This window comes from Eublepharis macularius, chromosome 4 (assembly GCF_028583425.1).
Source record: "Eublepharis macularius isolate TG4126 chromosome 4, MPM_Emac_v1.0, whole genome shotgun sequence".
NCBI classification, from domain to species: Eukaryota; Metazoa; Chordata; class Lepidosauria; order Squamata; family Eublepharidae; genus Eublepharis; species Eublepharis macularius.
In genome coordinates, this window is record NC_072793.1 from 179038383 (window position 1) to 179061253 (window position 22871).

The 22871-nt window shown below is 42.5% G+C and overlaps 1 protein-coding gene across 1 annotated transcript in view; it reads left to right on the forward strand.

Annotated features, from left to right (window-relative positions):
• LOC129327963 (vomeronasal type-2 receptor 26-like) overlaps positions 1-22871 on the forward strand; it is a 33802-nt gene that overhangs the window by 4725 nt on the left and 6206 nt on the right. The window lies entirely within an intron of this gene.

Genomic DNA, 22871 nt, shown 5'->3' on the forward strand with positions numbered 1-22871 from the left:
CAACCCAATTATGTGGAAATTTGGAAAAAAGAGAAAAAGGAAAGCATGGAGAATAAATGAGGACTTGTTACAGGAAAGAGAGAATATGGAAATACTGAGAAGAGAGACAAAGTTTTTTATACAATACAACGTGAATAAAGAAGTACCAACCAATAAAGTTTGGGATGCTTACAAGGCGGTTGTAAGGGGCATACTAATGGACTTAAATGGTAGAGCAAGAAAGAAGAAAGAGGAGAAAAGACAAGAGATTGAGGAGAAAATAAAAGCCAAAGAAATACAGCTAAAAAAGAGACCAGGGAAAAAGAAGGTATACCAGGAAATTAAAATACTTCAAGAACAGCTAACAGCAATGAGCAATAAAGAATTGGAGTGGAATCTCAAAAGACTGAATCAAAAAGCGTTTGAGGGTGCTAATAAACCTGGGAAGTACCTGGCATGGCAATTGAAGAAGAAAAGGGAAAAGAAGATAATAAATAAAATTTGCGAAGATAACAAAACGTATTTGGAGCAGGCTACCATTAGTAGAGCCTTTTATAAATTTTACGCTAAGCTGTATAATAAAAAAGAAGTAAACAAAGAATCAATAGCGTCATATTTGGAGAAAACCAAACTTCCAGAAATCTCGGAAGCTTGGAGAAATAAGTTGAATAGTGAAGTAACTGACGAGGAAATAAGTAAGGCAATACAATCTGCAAATCTAGGAAAGGCGCCAGGACCAGATGGACTTACGGCTAAATTCTATAAGACAATGGCTAATGAACTGGCACCATTCCTAAAAGAGGTGATGAATGGGGTTTTAAGGGATCAAAGGATTCCAGAAACTTGGAGTGAAGCGAATATATCATTGATCCCAAAAGAGGGCCAAGACCTGACTAATGTGAAAAATTATAGACCTATATCGCTACTCAACAATGACTACAAAATTTTTGCGAAGATATTGGCGGAGAGATTGAAGGGGTGGCTCTCGGAAGTCATAGAGGAGGAACAAGCAGGCTTTTTGCCAGACAGACAAATAAGAGACAACTTAAGGACAGTGATCAATGCTATTGAATATTATGACAAGCGTTGTGACAAAGAGGTTGGTTTCTTCTTTGTTGACGCTGAAAAAGCGTTTGACAATTTAAACTGGGACTTTATGTTTGCCACTATGGAAAAGCTACAATTGGGAGAAAGATTCATCAGAGCAATTAAGGAAATTTATAGAGACCAGACTGCAGCAATTGTGGTGAATGATGAATTGACCAAGAAATTGACGATAAGTAAAGGAACAAGACAAGGTTGCCCGTTATCTCCATTGTTGTTCATTTTAGTATTGGAGATTCTGATGATACAAATACGTCAAGATGATGAAATTCGTGGAATAAAAATAAAGGACTATTCATACAAGGTCAGAGCATTTGCGGATGACATAATGTTAATTGTAGAGGACCCATTGGAGAACATGCCAAGAGTGATAGATAAGATCAAGGAGTTTGGAGACTTGGCAGGTTTCTTCATTAACAAAAAGAAGTCAAAGATATTATGCAAAAATATGACTAAGCAGAAACAACAATTGTTAATGGAAACAACGGATTGTGAAGTAACAAGTAAAGTGAAATATTTGGGAGTCGAATTAACTGCAAAGAATATAGATCTATTCAAAAACAATTATGAAAAACTATGGACTCAGATAGAGAGAGACTTGATTAAATGGAATAGATTGAATTTGTCATGGTTGGGCAGGATTGCAGCAGTTAAGATGAATGTGTTACCAAGAGTAATGTTTTTGCTACAGACAATACCAATCATCAGAGACTCCAAACAATTTGAAAAATGGCAGAGGAAAATATCAGATTTTGTTTGGGCAGGCAAGAAGCCTCGAGTGAAAGTGAAAGTTTTACAAGATGCAAAGGAAAGAGGCGGAATGCAGCTGCCCAATCTGAGACTTTATCATGATGCAATCTGCCTAGTTTGGTTGAAAGAATGGATGACATTAAAGAACAAGAAACTATTAGCCCTAGAGGGATATAAAAAAATATTTGGATGGCACGCATATTTATGGCATGACAAAGTAAAGGTCAACTCGATGTTCCTGCATCACTTTGTTCGGAGAAGTCTATACATAATCTGGAAGAAGTACAGAATTTATCTACAAGAAGGAACCCCTTTGTGGGTGGTTCCATATGAGGTGATAGACCCGAGAGCTGTTGATAATGAACAACAATGTTTAACGTATAAAGAAATAACTAAAATTGAAGCATCCAAACTTAGAATAAAGACACAAGAGGAACTATCACCTAACTACGATTGGTTCCAGTATAGACAGATCAGAGACTTATATAATTCGGACTCTGTAAAGGGAGGTATACGAATAGAGAATTCGGAACTAGAGCAGACCCTTCTTAAAGAAGATAAGAAAAGAATATCCAAGGTATACCAAGTACTGTTGAAGTGGTATACCGAGGATGAGATAGTTAAAACACAAATGGTGAAATGGGCTATAAACTTTAATAAAGAAATAACAATGGAGGCATGGGAATACTTGTGGAAAACTACAATGAAGACAACGACATGTATTAATATCAAAGAGAACATTTATAAAATGATCTATCGTTGGTACATGACACCAAAGAAGATTGCGCTAGGGAATTCGAATACTTCTAATAAATGCTGGAAATGTAAGAAGCATGAGGGCTCCCTCTATCATATGTGGTGGTCGTGTGAGGTAGCCAGGCAGAACTGGGGGGAAATAATAAGAGAAATGAGTGAAATTTTACAATTTCAAATTAATAAGAACCCAGAACTCCTGCTACTGAACTTGGGAATGGAGGGAATTCCAGCCCAACACAGGACGTTGATATTTTATATGACAGCAGCAGCTAGACTTTTGTATGCGCAAAAATGGAAAGTACAAGAAGTGCCAACTATTGAAGATTGGACTTACAAATTGCTGTATATGGCTGAAATGGACAAGATGACAAGAAAATTGAGAGATCTGGACTCAGGGCAGTTCAACACAGACTGGGAGAAGCTGAAACAATACCTGGAGAAGAAATGGGAGGTGGGAGGAAAACTGTGGCAGTTTGAGAACTACTGAAGTATTGAAGTAGAGGGGGGAGACTTTACCGGGGGGAGAAGAGATAAATGTGAATTAATAAGCAGTCAGATTAATAGATTGACATATATATAGATATATATAGGTTAACAAACAGAACATAGAGAAAATAATTAATTATAAGGACTAAATATAAGGAGCGATTAACTAACAATATTTTCTTTTTTTTTCTGACAAGTTTTGTACCAAACTGAATGTCTGAAGATATAGATGGGTCAAATTGATTGACTACGTGAGGAGAGATATATAGAACTATTATAAAAAGATAGAATGAGTAATATATATAGAGAATAAGTCAAATTGTTTGATATAAACGAATGTATGATCTATATGGTTTATGATATATAGAAATACCTGAAATTGAAAAATTGGGATAAATTGTTTATCTAAGATGGAAACAAAGGCTTACAGTTTGGGCATATAATGTTAAAAATAGTTAAGGATGTACTGCTTAGAATAATGGAGAATATATATTTGTTTTAGATAGAGGAAGCTAATAAAAGTAAGGGAAAGGGGACAAAGGGTTGGAAAGCTGTTGGAAGTCAACAAAAAGGGGGGGAAAGGGAGGGGGTTAGAGATGAAAAAATTGGGGAAAATTGAATGTAAATGTGGAAATAATGGATTCTAACCCAATAAAAATTTTTCAAAAAAAAAAAAAACAAATGTCAGCAATCTATATTCATTTTTTCCTACTCGATATTTTAAATACATCAACTGCTTCTCTTCCAACCTAGCTTTGTTCATATTTGAGAAATGTTCGCTTTAATAATTGTGCTGGAGATGAAATCTTTTTTGATGAAAATGGGGACCTGGCAGCTGGCTATGATATTGTGAACTTGGTCACATTCCCAAATCAATCTTTCCAAAAAAATCCAGGTTGGTCGGATGGAATCTATGGCAACTACAGGTGAAGAGTTTACTATTAATAGCAGTTTGCTGATATGGAATCACAAATTTTAGCAGGTATGGATAATAGTTTTTAAATTTTATGACACTTCTTTAGAATAAAGGAGAAGCTTTCTTTTACCTACTAGTAACAAAGCCCGTTGTGGGGGGAAATACAACAAGCTCTAGAAAGGGGAGGGCAGGCAGGCATTGCTGCCTGCTCCGCTCCTGATCCCAGCTGGATGAAGGGGGGTGGGTATTGCCACCTGCTTTGTGCCTGATCCCAGCTGGGTAAAAGAAGGGTGGGCATTGCTGCCTGCTCCACTCCTGATCCCAGCTGGATGAAGGGGGGGTGGGCATTGCCACCTGCTTTGTGCCTGATCCCAGCTGGGTAAAAGGGGGGTGGGCATTGCTGCCTGCTCCACTCCTGATCCCAGCCCAGTAAAGGGGTGTGTGTGTGAGCATTTCAACTGCTCCACGACTCGTTCACCGCAGGGTGATGGTGAGGGCATTTGGGAATTGCTGTATCCTCCTCATCCAATCGCTACCAGGTGAGGGGGGGCAGGAGGACATTACCACCTTCTCCCTGCCCCAGCCATCACCAGTTGAAGGCAGGGGGCAGGAGGGAGGGACTGGCCACCTTACCTGCACTTCCTTCTGTGGTGCACTCTCTGGAGACGCATACTGCCATGGGAAAGAGGGGGTGACAGGGTAGAAATTCAGAGGATGAGGAAGATGCACAACAAGGGATGTATTGTCGAAGGCTTTCATGGCCGGAGAACGATGGTTGTTGTGGGTTTTCCGGGCTGTATTGCCGTGGTCTTGGCATTGTAGTTCCTGACGTTTCGCCAGCAGCTGTGGCTGGCATCTTCAGAGGTGTAGCACCAAAAGACAGAGATCTCTCAGTGGGATATTTATGGAGGAGAGGTGCATATGAAGGGCATAACCCTGTTCCCTCTGTTTACCCAGCTCCTTTTCTTTCTCTTATCAGTTATTTGATCTTTGTATCTACATATGTACTTATACAAACGGGGAGAATGTGATTTCTGGTGTGTTCTTGAGCAAAGGGGATGGAATCAAGAATCATAGGTGTAAGGAACAAGCAGCGCATTTCCCTCACCAACCCCTTCCTTGTCCTTATCTGTAGAGAGTCCCACACAGCACATGTGTTGAAAGCTGCCCCACCGGATACAGCAGGATTGTTCAAGAGAGGAAGCAAGTTTGTTGCTATGATTATGCTCAATGCCCCGAAGGGAAAGTTGCAGTCCAGATGGGTAAGTCAAAGGATGTAAATTTGCAAAATGTTTCCAATTTGATGCTATTCCATTTACTAGAATTTTCCTGTGCAATAAACATACTCATGGATTTGCCAACTTCCATCTTCTGCAAAATGGATAGTCAGGGAGAGTCTCGTAGCCTGCTACCACCTGAGGTAGATTTTCAACATTTCTGTCCCATCTTCGAATGTCTGTACAATATCTACACTTAGGACAGCATTCCTTAACTTAGTTCAGTCCATAGGAACACTTGGGATTCTGAGGACAGGTTGTGGGTACCATGATAAAATGACTGTCATGGCCAACATGGCTGCCATGAGAACTGATGCCAATCATAAAATGGTTGGAGTTTTCAAACCAAAGGTCCCCCTGCGATGGAGGCAGCTGTTCCTAAATGATTGCTTCCAAAAGGCCCAAGGGTGATGTCTCCTGGGCCCTTTTGAAGCACCAGCTGCTCGACTGTGGTGAAAGAAATCCAGGAAGAGCTGTTTGGTTTGATGAGGAGATGCTTTGAGGAAGAAGGAAGTGAGTCCCCACCACGTTATTCTCATACTTACCTTTTTTCATTTGAATCCCGTTTTTGTAATCAAGCCAAATCCTCGGAGAGTTATGTAGACTAGAGACTAAATTATATGTAACAATGGAATCTCTTTGATCAGAATGCACATGTAAGGCACAACTGATATATGTGGTAGAGAATGATGGCAAGTAAAAGTGATATGTGTGCAAAAGGATTGGAAATCCTCCCAGTTCCATCTACAGTGGCTGCAGTCTAAGCAATTAGCTCCAAGGGACTGTGAAGAAGCATCACAATAGAAATTCCCAATGTGGGCTTCACTAATTCTTTCCCATTCCCACTAACTCTGTTTACCATCGTTGTACGCGATATTGACAAAATATTCATCACTTGATATTAAACTGGGTTTTCTTGCATAAACTCAGTGGCAGGCTTGTTACTGGGAGGGGATTTCCTTTTGGCAAAATAAGTTCCTTAAAAATAGTTCTAGGTTCTTCATATCGTCTTTTACTAGAGCCATTACTCTTCTGTTTGTATTTGTAAAGAAATGAATGTTCCCTATTGTTCTACTGGGCTCCACACGCCAAACTGGAAAGCCCCATCTACTTGCCATATTTAACAGTAGTTTGAATACTAAACAAGCAATTCTTCCTCCTGCTGAAAGAGCTGCAGTAAGAGCAGATGAAGCCCCAGCAAAAGCCATCAAAGTCTGACCCTGCGCTGTAGTTCAAAACAGATTTATAACAAATGTCATACCATCCATTTCTTCCCATTGGGGACCAAAAACAGCTGACACTGGTTGTTGTGGGTTTTCCGGGCTGTATTGCTGTGGTCTTGCCAAGACCACGGCAATACAGCCCGGAAAACCCACAACAACCATCGTTCTCCGGCCGTGAAAGCCTTCGACAATACAACAGCTGACACTGTTTTCCACAGTAGTAAAGAGTCCAGTAGCAGCTTTAAGACTACCCAACTTTATTGTAGCATAAGCTTTCGAGAATCACAGCTCTCTGCATCAGATGCAGAGAACTGTGGTTCTAGAAAGTTTATGCTACAGTAAAGTTAGTTGGTCTTAAAGGTGCTACTGGACTCTTTACTATTCTGCTACTACAGACGAACACAGCTAACTCCTCTGGATCACTGTTCTCCAAGGTGTCCTCACCACAACAACCCTGTGAGGTAGGTCAGGCCAAGAAGGTGTGACCGATTCAAAGTCAGTCAGCATTAGAACCCTGGTAGCATTAGAACCCGGATCTCCTTCATCCTTATCCAATATTCTAACCACTGCACCAGACAGGCTCTGATAGGTCAAGTAAGTATTAACCCCGCCCCCTTCATGTTGTCATAGAGAGAATATTTTCTTCCCTTCCCTGTCTCTGCTGGCTGCTTGTGTTGGTCTCCTGTAAGTTAAACCTTTCTTTCCATTGCAATGACCAGTTTTATTTCAGAGATAATCTACTCCAGGATTTATTTATTCCAGGATGGCATGATTCCCTTAATTTGTTACTCCAAGTCTCACTATCTTCTTAAAACCAGCCCTTACTTTATTTTCCAGTGAGTTATGCCTGCAACCATTAAGTCCAAAGAAAAAAAAGAGGGTGGTCTATGGCTAATTTTGTGGCTCCTATTTGGTGAATTATGCATGCCGTATATACCTATAGCTTCCAAAGCAAAAAGGAGGGGCTGGGTTTTCAATGGATCATGGGGGCCAGGATGTTCCCAATGCCGTTTAAACCATGCCTCTGCAACTCCCATGACCACCCTGAAGCACTTTGTCAATTTTGAGGCTTCTAGCTTTATTATCAGTTGAGTTCTGCCTGCAACAGACAATCCAAACTTCTGTTGCAATCGTAGCAGGGGACATCTGTACATAACCAAGGGTGAGTTCAGACCATAATCCAATATTATGGAAAGCAATAATGGGTCAGAGAAAAGTAAGATGGAGAATAAATGAAGATCTATTACAAAATCAGGACAACTTGAGCTATTTGAGAGAGGAGACAAAACATTTTTGAATAAATAATAATAATGAAGTTTCAATCCAAATGGTAAGGGACACATACAAGGCAATTATAAGAGGAAATTTAATTTTATTAAACAACAAGGACAAGAAAAGAAAACAAGAGAAATGGCATGAAATACAGGAGAAATTGCATAAAAAAGAACAAGAACTAAAGAAAAAACCTGGGAAAAAATCAATAAGACAAGAAAATAAAATACTGCAGGAGCAAATAAGAGCCATTAGCAACAAGGAATAGGAATGGAATTTAAAGGTATTAAAACATAAGTCATTTGAAGGAGCAAATAAACCAGGGAAGTACCTAGAAAAAAGAGAAGAAAATCATTAGTAGGATAATGAAGGAAGGAAAGGAATTGAAAGATCATCAAACAATTAAGCATGCCTTCTACAAATATTATGCGAAATTATTCCAGAGGAAGGCAGTAAATCTGGAAGAAATAGACTGATATTTGCAAAAAACAGATCTACCGAAGATAACAGAAGTAATGAAGCAGAGACTGAATGCTCCAGTAACAGAGGAAGAAATCGTATGAGCAATAGAAGCAGCAAAGATTGGGAAAGCACCAGGACCAGATGGGATCACTGCTAAATTCTACAAAGTAATGAAGGAAGACCTTGTACCGATATTAAAAAATATAATGAATGACATACTTCAAGGAAAAGGACTTCCAGATACATGGAATGAAGTGAGTATTGCTTTCATCCCAAAAGAATTACAAGACTTGACAGATGTGAAAAATTGCAGACCAATTTTGCTTATAAACAATGACTGTAAAATAATGGCAAGAATATTAGCAGACAGGCTTAAAATATGGTTAATGGACTTTATAGGAGAAGACCAGGCTGGATTCCTACCAAACAGACAACTAAAGGACAACTTGAGAGTGGTTATAAATGCCATTGAATATTTTGATAAGCGACCAGACAAAGAAGTTGGCTTTTTCTTTGCAGATGCAGAGAAGGCCTTTGACAATTTGAACTGTGACTTCACATTCCCATCAATGGAAAAAATGGACCTAGGCAAAGAATTTATAGAAGCAGTAAAAACAATATACAAGGAACAAAGAGCGACAATCTGTGTCAATGATGACCTGACAGAGACGTTTGAAATAAGAAAAAGTACAAGACAAGGATGTCCACTATCACCGTTGTTATTTGTAATGGTCTTAGAAATATTACTAAGGCAGATCAGAGAAGATGATGACATAAGAGGAATAAAAATTAAAGGGATCTTCTTATAAACTAAGAGCGTTTGCAGACAATGTGATGTTTATAGTAGAAGATCCACTACAAACTCTGCCAAGATTACTGGAAAAAATTAAGGAATTTGGAGATTTGGCAGGCTTCTATATAAATAAAAAGAAGTCAAAAATAATAACTAAGAACATGACCAAGAAGAAACAACAGGAACTAAGTGAAATAATAAACTGAGAAGTGGCACACAAGACTAAATATTTGGGAATAGAGCTGACAGCTAAAAATATTGATTTATTTAAGAATAACTATGAAAAACTCTGGACACAAATTGAAAGAGATATGATAAAATGGAATAAACTAAACTTGTCGTGGTTAGGTCGGATTGTCACAGTTAAAATGAACGTGTTGCCTAGAATGATGTTCCTAATGCAAACAATACCAACTGTAAAAGATAAAAAACAATTTGAAAAATGGCAGAAGATACCGGAATTTGTGTGAGCAGGAAAGAAACCAAGAGTAAAGATGAAAGTTCTTTGTGATGCTAAGGGAAGAGGTGGAATGCAGTTACCTGATCTTCGACTTTACCATGAAGCGATATGTTTAGTCTGGCCAAAAGAATGGGTGTCTTTAACCAATCATAAACTACTAACTTTGGAAGGTTATAATAAATTATTTGGATGGCATGCATATATGTGGTATGATAAGGAAATGTAAGGAACATGAAGGTTCTCTATTTCATATGTGGTGGACTTGTCATAAGGCTAGAGACTTTTGGACCAAAATATGTACTGAGATGTCTTTGATACTTCGTTATAATGTTGCAAAAAATTCAGAAATGTTGTTATTATCGTTGCATTTGGAAGATGTTAATAGAAATGATAAAATATTGTTATATTATATGATATCAGCAGCTAGAATAATATATGCTCAGTACTGGAAGAGAGAAGAAATACCTGAAATTGAAGAATGGACAAGGAAATTGTTGTACATGGCTGAAATGGACAAACTAACAAGAAATTTGAAGGAGCAAGATCCAGAAGCATTTTTGGAAGATTGGAAAAAGTTGAAAAAATATATGGAAAAGAAATGGGATGTTAAGGGACAATTATGGTCTTTCGAGGGGTTTTAAAGAAATTAAGTAAGATATAATTAAGATCTTTACTAATAATAATAAGAGAACAACTTTAGTATAAAAATAAGGTATTATTAATAATGGGTGGTTGGAGTGCTGTTGGAAGTCATTATTGAAAAGGGGGAGGGGAGGAGTGGGGAAATATACACAGGGGAATTGACATGGAATGTATTTGTATTTGAAATTGAATATATATATTGACCCATCCAATAAAAATCTATTAATGAAAAAAAGAACATAACTTGGGTCAGGATCTCTACTTTCCCTTCTTTCATCTCATTGGGGGATTCCAGGGAGAAACTGAGCAAAGAGGAATGAAGAGAATTTTTCTTAACAACCCTACTCAGCAACATCTTTCAACTGATTAAAATGGACAACAGTTTCATGGTTGTAAATGTTTCTAACAGTTATGAATTTCAGATGCAGACCAATGTGAGAAATGCCCAGAAGACAAATATCCAAACCAGAAAAAGGATCAGTGTGTTCCAAAATCCAGAACTTACTTATCCTACCAGGACCTCTTGGGAGCAGGCTTGGCTTCTATCGCTGTTTTATTTTTCATGGCCACAATTACAGTGATGGGGATCTTTGGTGCACACTGGAACTCACCCATTGTCAAAGCCAACAATTGCCCTGCTCTCCTCTCTACTGCTCGGCTTTCCGTGCTCTTTCCTATTCATTGGCCAGCCTGGGACAGTGACCTGCCTCCTCCGGCAAACGTTGTTTGGCACATCTTCACCATTGCTGTATCTTGCATATTGGCTAAAACTGTCACTGTGGTGGTTGCCTTCATGGCCACCAAGCCAGAGAACAGGATGAGAAAATGGGTGGGAAAGAGACTGGCCATGTCACTCATCATTCCCAGCTGTTTAATTCAAAGTGATATCTGTGCGCTGTGGTTGGCAATTGTGCCTCCCTTCTCAGAGTTTGACATGCATTCCCAAGTGAGTTATATCATCATTCAATGCAACGAAGGCTCGGACGTCATGTTCTACATAGTACTGGGCTACATGGGTCTTCTGGCCACCATCAGTTTCATAGTGGTCTTCCTACCCCGGACATGGTCCGATTCTTTCAATGAAGCCAAGCTGATCACCTTCAGCATGCTGGTCTTCTGCAGTGTTTGGATCTCCTTTGTCCCCACCTATCTGAGCACCAAAGGGAAAGACATGGTGGCCGTGGAGATCTTCTCCATCTTGGCCTCTAGTGGAGGCTTATTGGTTTGTATCTTCTTTCCGAAATGCTACATTATTATTTTCAGGTCTCACCTGAACACCAGAGAGCAGCTAGGAAGGAAAAAATGACTGGCACACAACTCTTCAGATCCATTTTTAAAAATATGTAGTATAGGTTATTGTTACAATCCAAGATCAAAAATCAAAATCAAAGTCATTGAGACATATACCTTAGAATCTAGTCATAGATGTAAATTTATAGGATATAGATATAAAATATACTATACATAAATTATAGTTCTTAATCAAAATTGCTAGGATAAAACCTTATTCTTCTGCCTATTTAAGCATGCCAGAGCACAAAATCTAGCTACTTTAAAAGATATATCTCATTATAACAGTCACCAAGCAAGAGTGAAATATAACATTGATTTGATCGACAAGGATAATTGAGCAGAAGTGGAGTAATATATACATTCCAAATGTTTTGGAAACACTGACAGTATAAAAGGACATGCTCAATATTTTCTACCAAGCCAGAGTGGCATGGACAGAGACATTTCTCATATGGAATGTGAGCATATCTCCCATCCAGAAGGGCAGGTGGGAGAACATTAAGTCGAGCAAGGGTAAAAGCTCTCTGATGTTTGGGGAATTCCAATGTATGGAGATATGAGGGCAGAACATAGTTTTGGTTGTAGTTCCCCACTGCTGGGACAAGGTGAGCTCGAGATCTATCCAATTGGAAGGAAATATCCCACTGTCTCTGATGATTGTTTTGGCTCCTTGATAGCCCAAATGTAGAAGTGCTGAACTAGAGAAATCTAAAAGTTGGAGTTTGTCCTCTCTTGCTCCCATTCACTTTGATTGAAAGCTAACTGCAAAAATTAACCAAGTTAATCTAAGGGGAGAAAAGTTTAACTTCAACCAGAAACCAATAGTTTGCAGCCAAACCTGTCTCCAAATCGGGATCTTAGAAATTTTAATTGAAGAGCTTCCAGCCTAGAATAATCATTATATAAACAGACCTGCGATCCATACATAAGCTGAGACACCACCCTGCCCTGAAAGATTTCCAGTGCATATGGAATGTGGGATCCTCCTTTTGTATGGAAAAATGTTGCTAAGGCTGATCTTTGGGTATATCCCATTCCCTGAGCAAGTTGGGCAGCCCATGAACCAGATGATTGAAAGGCAATCCCTAAATAGTTGAACATTTTGACTGCTTGATCTTGTGACCATCTGTCTGCCATCTGTGTTTTACAAACCTTCTGGAAAATAAGGGTTTGTTTGTTGGGAAAAATTGATTGTTATGTGCTCTTCCTTACAGTACAGGGTGAGTTCCCAAAGGGCTCTTTTCAACGACAAGATAGCAGTGTCGTCTGCATATAAAAGTATAGGAAGAGTCAATTCTTTCTGTTTCCTCTATCTCCAAATTAATTATGAGGGAAAATCTGTATAGATAAAATATTATTTGGATAGCACGGAATCCTATCACTGCAAACCAAACACTAACAGGAAGAAAAATCTAACTCATCCTACTATATAATTGAGTAAGCATGTTTCAGACAACTCACTTTATACCCTACTGCACCACCAGAGGGCACTGCTGTGGAGGGAAGCCCAGGCAAGGCACCATGCCCCTCCAGAAAACGTGCTGTGGCAGGAAGACCAGGCCAGGATCAGGAGGGGAACAGGTGGCAATACCAGCTCCCCGCCTTAATCCAGCTAGTGTTAGGAGCGGAACAGGTAGCAATGCCTGCCCAATACCTTTACCCAGCTGGTGTTAGGAAAGGAACAGGTGGCTATACCCACCCCCACCTTAAGCCAGCTAATATTGCGAGTGGAGCAGGTTGCAATGCACACCTCCAACTTAACCTAGCTGGTATTAGCAGAGGAGCCGGAGGCAACGCCCGTTCAATGCCTTATCCCATCTGATATTAGGAGCGGAGCAGGTGGTAATACCCACCTCCAACTTAACCCAGCTGGTATTAGAAGCGGGGCAGGTAGCAATACCCGCCCCCCTTCAGCCATCTGGGATCAGGAGCAGAGCTGGTGGCAATGTCTGCCCCCTGCCTTCAACCAGCTGGTATTAGGAGCAGAGCAGGTAGAAATGCCCACCCACTGCCTTAACCCAGCTGCTATTAGGAACAAAGCAGGTGGTAATACCCACCCCCCTCAGGCAGCTGGGATCAGGAGCAGAGCAGGTGGCAATACCTTCCCCCAGCCTTACCCAGCTGGTATTAGATGCAGAGCGGGTGGCAATGCCCATCCCCTGCAATTCCCACCCTCTGCCTTAACCCAGCTAATATTAGAGCATACACGCTCACAACACCCCCTGTCCCTGATTGGCAGTTCTGACGGCCAACCACAGCCCTCCTGCGTTGCTCTGTGGGACCTCTGCTTATAAAAAGCACTGGTATCCCAGGATGGCTTTCACTTTCAGCGAGCAGTGGAGTGTGACAGAGCTGTTGCTTGCTACTTGCTAGCCTTTGGGGGGAGAGAGAGAGAGAGTATAATTGAGCTAGAATTTTTGGGTTAGGGATCTATCTCCTCTGGTTCCAGAGCTGCTGTCTGGCTCTGGGGTCAAGCTCAGTGAGCACCTTGGCTGAGGGCTCACACAGTATTATTAGTGTCTGATCTGGTCAGGTCTGTGGGAGCCATACTTTCCTGCCCACTAGAAGGGAGGCAGCCTGCCTTCGAGTACACCCTTTGTACACTGGGGCAATGTCAACTGGTAGCTCTAATTGTATTGAGTGGGAGTTTCCTGGGGGCCTTGGATTGGAGAGCATATAACTCCAAGATCCCTATTGCAATCTTGACCAAACGTGGATGCTGGCTGGAGGAGAGCCTGCTAAACACTCCCTGTGAATATGGGCTGTTTAAGTGCAAAGGGGGCCATTCTGGCCCCCACGAACCATGAACTGTGAACCGGTTCGGTAATGGGAAATGTTAGTTGCGGTTCGCAATCTCAGGTTCATTGTCAGCACTGAACCACAAACCATAGGTTCATTAAATTTTTTTGGTTCATGCCCATGTCTTCTCATTAAGCTACATTTGCTCTAAGTTTAGAATTATAAAAAGTACAGTAAAAACAACCTGATGCACTTACATGTGTAGAGGATGGAGATTTCAGAATGTACTTATCCTCGTTCTGTAGGATAAGTACATTCCTTCTGAGATCCTTCAAAGTACTATGATTGTCTCCCCTTGGAGACCATCTAACCCCAGCTACTAGGGAAAAGATCCTCCGGGGACAGTACGTAGATGTCTTCAATCTCCTATTCAGGGAAATGGAGAAAAAGAAGAAGGAGGATCTAGACGACTGAGATAAGGAACGGTTAAAACGCAGAAAGATAGAGAGTAACTGGCATAACTGGCTCCACGGCATGTTGCTTTATGCTGGTGTTATTGCTAGGATCCAGGCTTGGAGGGTGGCTTAGTTATTTCAATACATCGACATCATTTATAGAGGGTATATGGACTTTTTTGGGGTGGCTTGGCTGCAATATGACAAGGAATTTCATATGCGGGCCGCCCTCAACCCTACGTGGCAGTGGAACAGGATTCACCAGCAGCTGTGGCTTCAGGTCATGTCCCCTGCCAAACCAAACATGGGTGATCGCTCTGACAGCAGTCACTTAGTACAAAGAGGTCAGAATGTACAGGGCACCCATGCATCCACAGGGCAGCTGATTCAACCCCAGCTTTTGTGTTGGGAGTATAGCTCACAGGGGGTGTGCTCCAGAAAAGTGTGCAATTTTAAGCACCAGTGTCCAATCTGCAAAGGCCCCCATCCATTCACTTCCTGCCCCCGGCAGCCCAGAAAAGGGGCAAATGTGGTGGCAGAGGCAGGGGTGGAGGTCCCCCAGCTTCGGCTGGAAAAGGGTCCCCTCCCTATAAACCTGAGAGACCTTGAGCACCTCCTGTTAAATTATCCCAAGCGCCTTGAAGCGCGTTTTCTGTTGGATGGTTTCCGGTTTGGTTTTAGGATTCCATTCCAGGGCCCACAGGCCCCTGTCATGTCCACCAATTTACATTCCATTGTGGCCATGGAGGAAGTAGTTTGGAATAAGATAACTAAAGAATGTTCAGAAGGGCACATTCTGGGTCCCTTGCCTATACCCCCCATCCCTTGTTTGAGGGTTTCTCCTTTAGGGGTAGTTCTGAAGAAGGCTGCAGGTGAGTTAAAGCTCATACACCATTTGTCCTACCCAAAAGGGGGGTTGGTGAATGATGCCATACCGGAGCACTTGTGCTCGGTTAGATGTACTTCCTTTGACTAGGCGGTCAAGATTGTGTGTCAATGTGGGGTAGGAGCGGAGATGGCGAAAGGTGACATTAAGTCTGCATTTTGCCTTCTGCCTGTTCACCCAGACAACTTCGAGTTGCTTGGCTTCTTGTTTGAAGGCCAGTTTTATATGGATAGGGTGCTGTCTATGGGCTGCTCTATTTCATGTGCAGCTTTCGAGCATTTCAGCTCTTTTCTCAAATGGGCCCTCAGGTCACGGCTTCAGTGCCAGGCCACAGCCCATTATTTAGATGACTTCCTTTTCGTTGGGCCACCTGGAGGGGGGGCAGTGTTACCGCCTGTTGTCTGGTTTCATTGCTTTGGCGGAAGAGTTGGGTGTGCCCCTTGCCCATGAGAAAGCAGAGGGTCCAACTACCACTCTCACCTTTTTGGGAATTGAGCTCGACACGGTCAGGCAGACCTCTTCGTTGCTGGCCAAGAAGTGACGTGATCTTGGACATGGCTTGCCTTTTTTAAGGAAAGGAGGAAGGTTACGTTACAGGAGCTGCAACAGATGGTTGGGCATTTGAATTTTGCCTGCTGGGTGGTTGCGCCAGGGACAGCATTTCTCAGGGGCCTGTGCGATGTGATGGGGGGGCGGTCTCTGGCTCCCCCATCATCAACTCAAGATTAGTAGAGGAATGCGGGCAGACCTAGAAGTCTGGGAGGAATTCCTCTGGGATTTCAATGGGGTTTCCTTTTGGAGGGAATCTCTCATGTTGGCAGCTGACATGCAGGTGTCTTCAGATGCCGCAGGATCTCTGGGGTTTGGTGTCTATTTTCGTGGACACTGGTGTGCTGAGTGTTGGCCGGAGCACTGGGTCAAAAGAGGCCTATGCAGGGACCGTACATTCCTGGAACTGTTCCCAATCCTGGTGGCAGTGCATTTGTGGGGGAATGAACTGGCAAACCACCCTGTCCACTTTTGGTGCAACAACCAGGCGGTGGTTCATGACCTTTGGTCCCTTACATCCAGGTCCGTAAGGGTCATGAGGTTGGTCCGGGCTATCACCCTCCAGTGCTTGCAATTAAATATTCTGTTCACAGCCAGGCACATCCCAGGGTTGGACAATACCATGGAAGATGCTCTCTCTCACTTTCAAATGGGCCGATTTTGGCAGCTTGCCCCCAAGGCCGACGCTTTACCGGCCGCGATGCCACTGGAGCTGTGGAACCTTGAAGGCTAGAGGCCAAGAGAGCTATTCAATTGGCAATTGCCCTCAGCATGCGGTGGTCATATGATCAGACAGTGCGCCAGTTTGCAGGTTTTAGGAGGGAATTGGGACTCCAGCAGGTATGGCCCATCCCGGTCTGGCACCTTATGCATTTCTGCGTGTTGCAGTAAGGTAAGGGTTTGGCCATTAAGTCTATCAGGGGTCAGTTGGCAGCTTTGGCCTTTGCCAGCAAGGCCAGAAGGATGGGAGACACGACAGGTGATTTCCGATTGAGAAAAATGCTGGAGGGTTGGTCCCCTGAAGTTGGGGTGCCCAGGGATGACAGGCAGCCAATTTCACCTGCTATTCTTAGGGGTTTAGGGCAAATCTGGACTAAGGTACGCCACTTGGAGTTCAAGTCGGCGTTATTCCATCCAGCTGCCCTTACTGCATTTGGGGGGGCATTAAGGGTCAGCGAGCTCATTGCTCTGTCCCAGGCCGATCGATTGGGTCGCACTTTGATGGTGCAGGATCTTATATTTGAGGGTGACGAGGTCACCCTCAGCGTATGAAGGTCTAAGACCGAACAAAAGGGTAAGGGGTTGTTGTTTCGACTGGGCCCATGTGCTGAACCAGGCTTTTGCCCAGCACTACATAGCCATGCAGGGAGTGGGTGAGGGGCCACTCTTCCGTCACAGGGATGGGACTCTGCTAACCAAATATTAGTTTTGGTCAGTTACGGGGAAGGCATTGATGGAATTGTGTTTTACGGGGATGAGATTCAGAAACCATTCTTTCAGGATTGGGGCTGCCTCTACGGCAGTGGCTATGGGTTACCCAGGGCCAGCCATACAGAAACTGGGGTGGTGGCGGTCTGCGGCCTTTCGGTCTTATGTTCGCCCTTTGAGTGGTTTGGCAAGCACTTTTTGATTTCTTTTCTTTTCAGGTGCTGTGGCTAGCTACACATGAATGAGAGTCCTTATTTGCAGCCACAGTATGTTCTTCTGGGCTGCTCATCAGGCAGAGAGGACTCAGTTCGGCTCACAGTTGGGCCTCAGCCAGTGGGCCACAGTGGAATGGCAGGGCCACCAGGGTCTGAGGTGGTTGGGTCTTATGCCCCTCCTCTTCGAGGGGAAGAGCTGTCCTCAGCCGGACATCCTGATCATCCACCTTGGTGTCAATGACCTAGGCCTTGTAAAGGGCAAGACCCTCTCTCTACAGGCAGAGGCCAACTTGCAGCTTATTAACGAGCATTGGCCTGGCACGCTGATCATGTGGTCCACAATTCTTTCATGCTGTGTGTGGCGGGAAGCCTTGGATCCAGTTGGGATCGAAAGGGCACGACATAGAGCCAACAGAGCCTTGGAGAAGGCTTTAGACCAAGGATTGGGGATATATTTGCCACATCACACAATTAAGGCCGAGGTGGCTGACCTATATTGTAGTGATGGGGTCCACCTGTCAGTGAGTGGCAATAACATTTTCCTGGAGGATTTGTGGCAAGGGCTCAAATAAGCCACCTGTGGGATGAAAGGGTCTAAGCAGAGGCTTGACCCTTAGCAGTGGCAGGTAGGATAAATTGCGGAGGCCGGTGACCCCCTTGGCACATTCCCATTAGTCAGGAATTGGGGGGTCTGTCAGGAGCAGCTGGTGAGGCTGTACAGCTGCCAGCTGTGAGGGCAGACTGCCTGGTGGGACCCCTGGTGGGACCCCTGGACAAGACTGCCCCCAGGCTCCACGACTAGTAGGTATTGGTGCTTTAAAGGGGAATCACTTGCCTGGCCGTTGGGTCCCAGCCATCCTTTGGATGGAACACCCCAGGAGCAGCAGGTGTCACCCAGACAGGTCAAGGCGGAGGTCCAGTTGGGACCTCAGGACTTGACCTGTACGGCAGTTAGATCCCTTGCTTCAATGACAGGCTATTTTACATTATGTTAATTAATAAAGTGGTCCTGTTTTATATCCCAACACAGTTTCTGTCTTTTATTCCAACTTGGGGGGGCCATTGAGCCACATCAGTGGTCTCAAGAAAAGCATCGGCCATGTTCAAGTCTCGCAAATATCATTAACCATTTTTGAGAAAAACAAGGAACACTGTGGCATGGGAAATCATGAGGGTTTGAGAAGGAAGGTGATTTGCCCTACAATTATTTAAAACACTACAATTAAACTCCCTTTTTGTAGACACACGAGTGATTGATGACTTTGAAAATCAAGAGGCAAATTCAGCTCAAGAGCTTCTGCTGTCCTGCATTTGGTCTATAAAAACAAGCTGCACCTCAGAGATGTGGCAGACTGAATTGCATCAGGCAGGATCTGTCATAGGTAGGTTTTCTACTTTTTTCTTTATGCCCACATTGGAAAACACAGAGAGGCAAAAACTTCTTAAATCTGAGTTGATGGTTGTCTGCTGGCATTGGGCCGATAGGAGTCTATAGATTTTCTTTTTCAATTTCTCCTCTTTGCTGCTTTAAATAACAACGACAATTTTTCTCTTCTTTTGTGAGAATAAAACTTCTGATTCTTTAAAGTTGTATCATTGTTTTCCAAGAGCAAACGTGGAGAAGGAAAGCCGGCATAGGAACAAAGAGTAAAAGTTACAAGGCAGACAATTGGCTGTTGCTTTTCTCAGAAATGCAAGCAGGTGTATGTGAGGAAATGAAGATTTACAGCTGGAATCTTTTGCTGGCACTCCGATGTACGCTGCTGTTCTTATTCCTCCTGCTATTGCTGCCTTATACTTCCAGCCACAGGTCAGAATCCTTAAGCAGTTGGCAACCACGAGTTCCACAGCACGTGCAGAGCTTCAGAGAAAAAATTATCATTGGAGAATGTGTGTCCATTATGCACCTTAAAATGTTTTTACTCAACTTTACAGTACGTCCAGAGCTTTCCTCAATTGGATGGTGAGTAGCTCTGTAATGTTTAAAAGGTCTGCATCGAGTTTTTAAAACATTCTAATGAGACTGAAACATGAGCATGCAGAGCAGAGGAGACTGAGATTTCACACATGCATGTTCAGAAAATGATGATTTCCAAGTATGAAATGAATATCATGCATCTAACATCACATTTAGAACTATTGTCTCAGACTATTTTATTTTATTTTCCATGCAGTCTGTTCACAAGCTCCACGAACAGTTACTTATGTACATAAGGGAACATCCACCTGTCCATCTGTATGGCTGCCCGTTCATATGTCCTTCTATCTGTCTGTGGCGACAGGCATAATTTTTTCCGAAAAGTAAGCTAGATGTTTCAAAATTGGCCACCATCTTTAGGATGGTCATGAGTGTTGCAGTGCCAAACAGGAAAGGAACTGAAATGTCATGGACCACACATTCCCCAATGTGTCTGGAACTAGAATTCCCATGACCACCTGGGTGCCAATGGCTAATTTCATGACTCCTCACCATAGTTGCAGATGCTTGTCAAAGTCAACTTCTACTTCAATTGCAAAATACCTTTGTGGGACTCCTGGCAGTGGGCTGCAACGTTTCTATTACTCATGCTTTTGGCACTGAAACAACCATTATTGTTTTGAGGTCAGAGGCCAATTTTGAGGGTCTTTTATTTTCTGATGCATAATACCTGCCACAGTAAACCACGGATTTGATTGAAAAGGCAGGGGGAGGGAGATGGGGATCGATGGCTCAAGATATTATGATTCCCTCTGTGTTTGGCATAGCAATTCCCACAGTCATTATGAAGCAGGAGGGCAAGTTTGAGACTCCTCATTTCATTTTTTGATGCATTATTTGTGCCACAGGTAGATGGATGGACTGACAGATGGATGGATCCCTTTATTATTATACATAGCACTTATATGTTTGTGAACCAACACTAATTCTGCAGAATTCTAGATTATTAACATCACCGTGATGTGTTAAAACATGGAGAATGCTCACATTTGTTGTAAGCATTTCAAAGCAAATGATCAAATAATGAATTTCACTCAAAAAATTCAGTTGGAGAAAAACGATCCCCCAGCGGAGAAACTGAAGTTTCTCAAGCCATTACAAATTTGAGCAAAGTGGAGAATGCAATGGTCCTCAGTTTTCAGGGTACCAGTACTGTGCTTGTCAGGGCGTGGACGAGAGTGCCTTGCTAAACTCATGGTGCCACAATCTTATGTGAAGAAATCAAGCGGCAGATCCCTTGGAGGTTCCTTCTTATCCATCACCTGACAATCAGCCACCATTTCGGGAGAGCTGCTGCTCTCAGGTTTAAGCCTGGATTTGGCCAGGGAATTCATATCAAGCAGAATCCTTCCTATGCCTGACCTCGGGCCAATCTTCTGGTTCTTTTCTCTCCTCCTGTGGTCACCATACCAGGCTCTCATTTTGTTCTTCTCCAATGGCCACCAACATATTTCCTATTTATACTGATCCATCCATATTTCTATCATTAAGCAGTCCTCGTATTCTGAACACTGAGACTCAGAGAGAGAAGTTACTGAGATCTCAACTGCTAGTATCTCAACTGCTAAAAGGAAACTATTCTGTAGTGTTCATTCAATGTCTGAAGAAGGATGCTCTGATTTTAAGCTCTGAAAATCTTGTTGGCTTCTATGTTGCCACTGGACTTGAATCCTGCTTAAAATTATATTCAGTGACTGAATTCCTGAAGTAGAGGGGGTAGCACAAGATAAAATTCTCCTTCTTGAGGGGAGAAAAAGCATAGCAACTCAAAGTATTTGCTGTTGCCCTAAGTAGCATTTTAAAATAGAAGCCACAACTGTTTCTTATGATAAAGTGGTGTGAGACTACACTAAACTCTCATTGCAGGTATTTGACTAAACAATATCAGCATATCCTAGCCTTTGTTTTTGCCTTTATTGAAATCAAGAAGAATCCCAAACTCTTACCCAACACTACACTGGGAGCAGAAATTTATGAAAATGGTTTCGACTCACGTATAAGCTCTCAAGGCATTCTGGATTTAATCTTCAGCGAACAGCCGACTCGTGTCAATTACGACTGTGACAGGAAGAAGAAACTAATGGCCATCATCGGTGGCTTCACCTCCAAAAACTCCATCCAGATAGCCAGCATTTTAACAACATACAAGATTCCACAGGTATGTGTGTTTGTAGACATGCTGAAATATAGACACGGGGACAGATGCTCCAGAAGGAGATTTTTAGCTTTCTCCTAAAAATCACTACTTTTGTCTGTATATAGTTGCCTTTTAGAGCTTCTTCACTACAGTAGCGGCCTAGTCAATGTAATTATCTCCTCAAAACCATCTTGGTCAAGGAGAGTAAGGCCATGTAATCCACATAAAGCAGGGTTGTGATTTTCTGTTTTCCCAATGAGAGTGACATGAATTATGGGCCACAGACATACTTGTTAATGTCATTTATGTATAAACCGAATAATAACAAAGCCCACAAGCAACTCTGCTTTACCTCTTTATTAATGGGGATACTGTTGGTTAGGAATTCAGAAGTTCCCACCCTAATCTTAGAGGTATCTTTCTGCAGCTCACAGAGTAGAAAAAACAGCCTCTTATCTATATTTCATTTGGCCTATTTTGCCCATAAATGGGACCTGTCATTTGAATTGAAATTGCCTCTCAGGTCAACAAATGCTACATAAAGTGACTTTGCTGGCCCATTAATGCCGGAATAAACCAATCAAGAGAGAGTCTGGGAATATTCTATGGTTCCAAGACACTTCCCAAATCCCGCTTGCACGGGATAAATGATTTTGTTCTTTGGCCACTCAATCTGCCAATTTTGTCAGCAAATGTTTGCTATATAGTTTCACTGCTATATCTAGTAAGCTTATTGGTCTGTAATTTTGCAGGTCAGATTTAGCTCCCTTTTTGTAAATAGGTACCATAATACTCAACTTCCATGATGGGGGGGGGGACGGATCAAGCCTGAGCTATTGATCTGTGTGAACACTCTAGCTGACACTGGGGCCCCCCACTCCAGGAACTATCATGCTGGATGTGACTGTTCTTAGATGAAGGGTGTTTTTCTTATCTTGTGGCGGCCTATGGCTAAGGACAATAAATTTACTACTATTATTCATTGCCCTGCCTTGATGGCATGATTAGAACTTTTAGGTAATAAGGATCATTACAAAGTATAACATTTCTTAGCTAACCAAATGGAACACA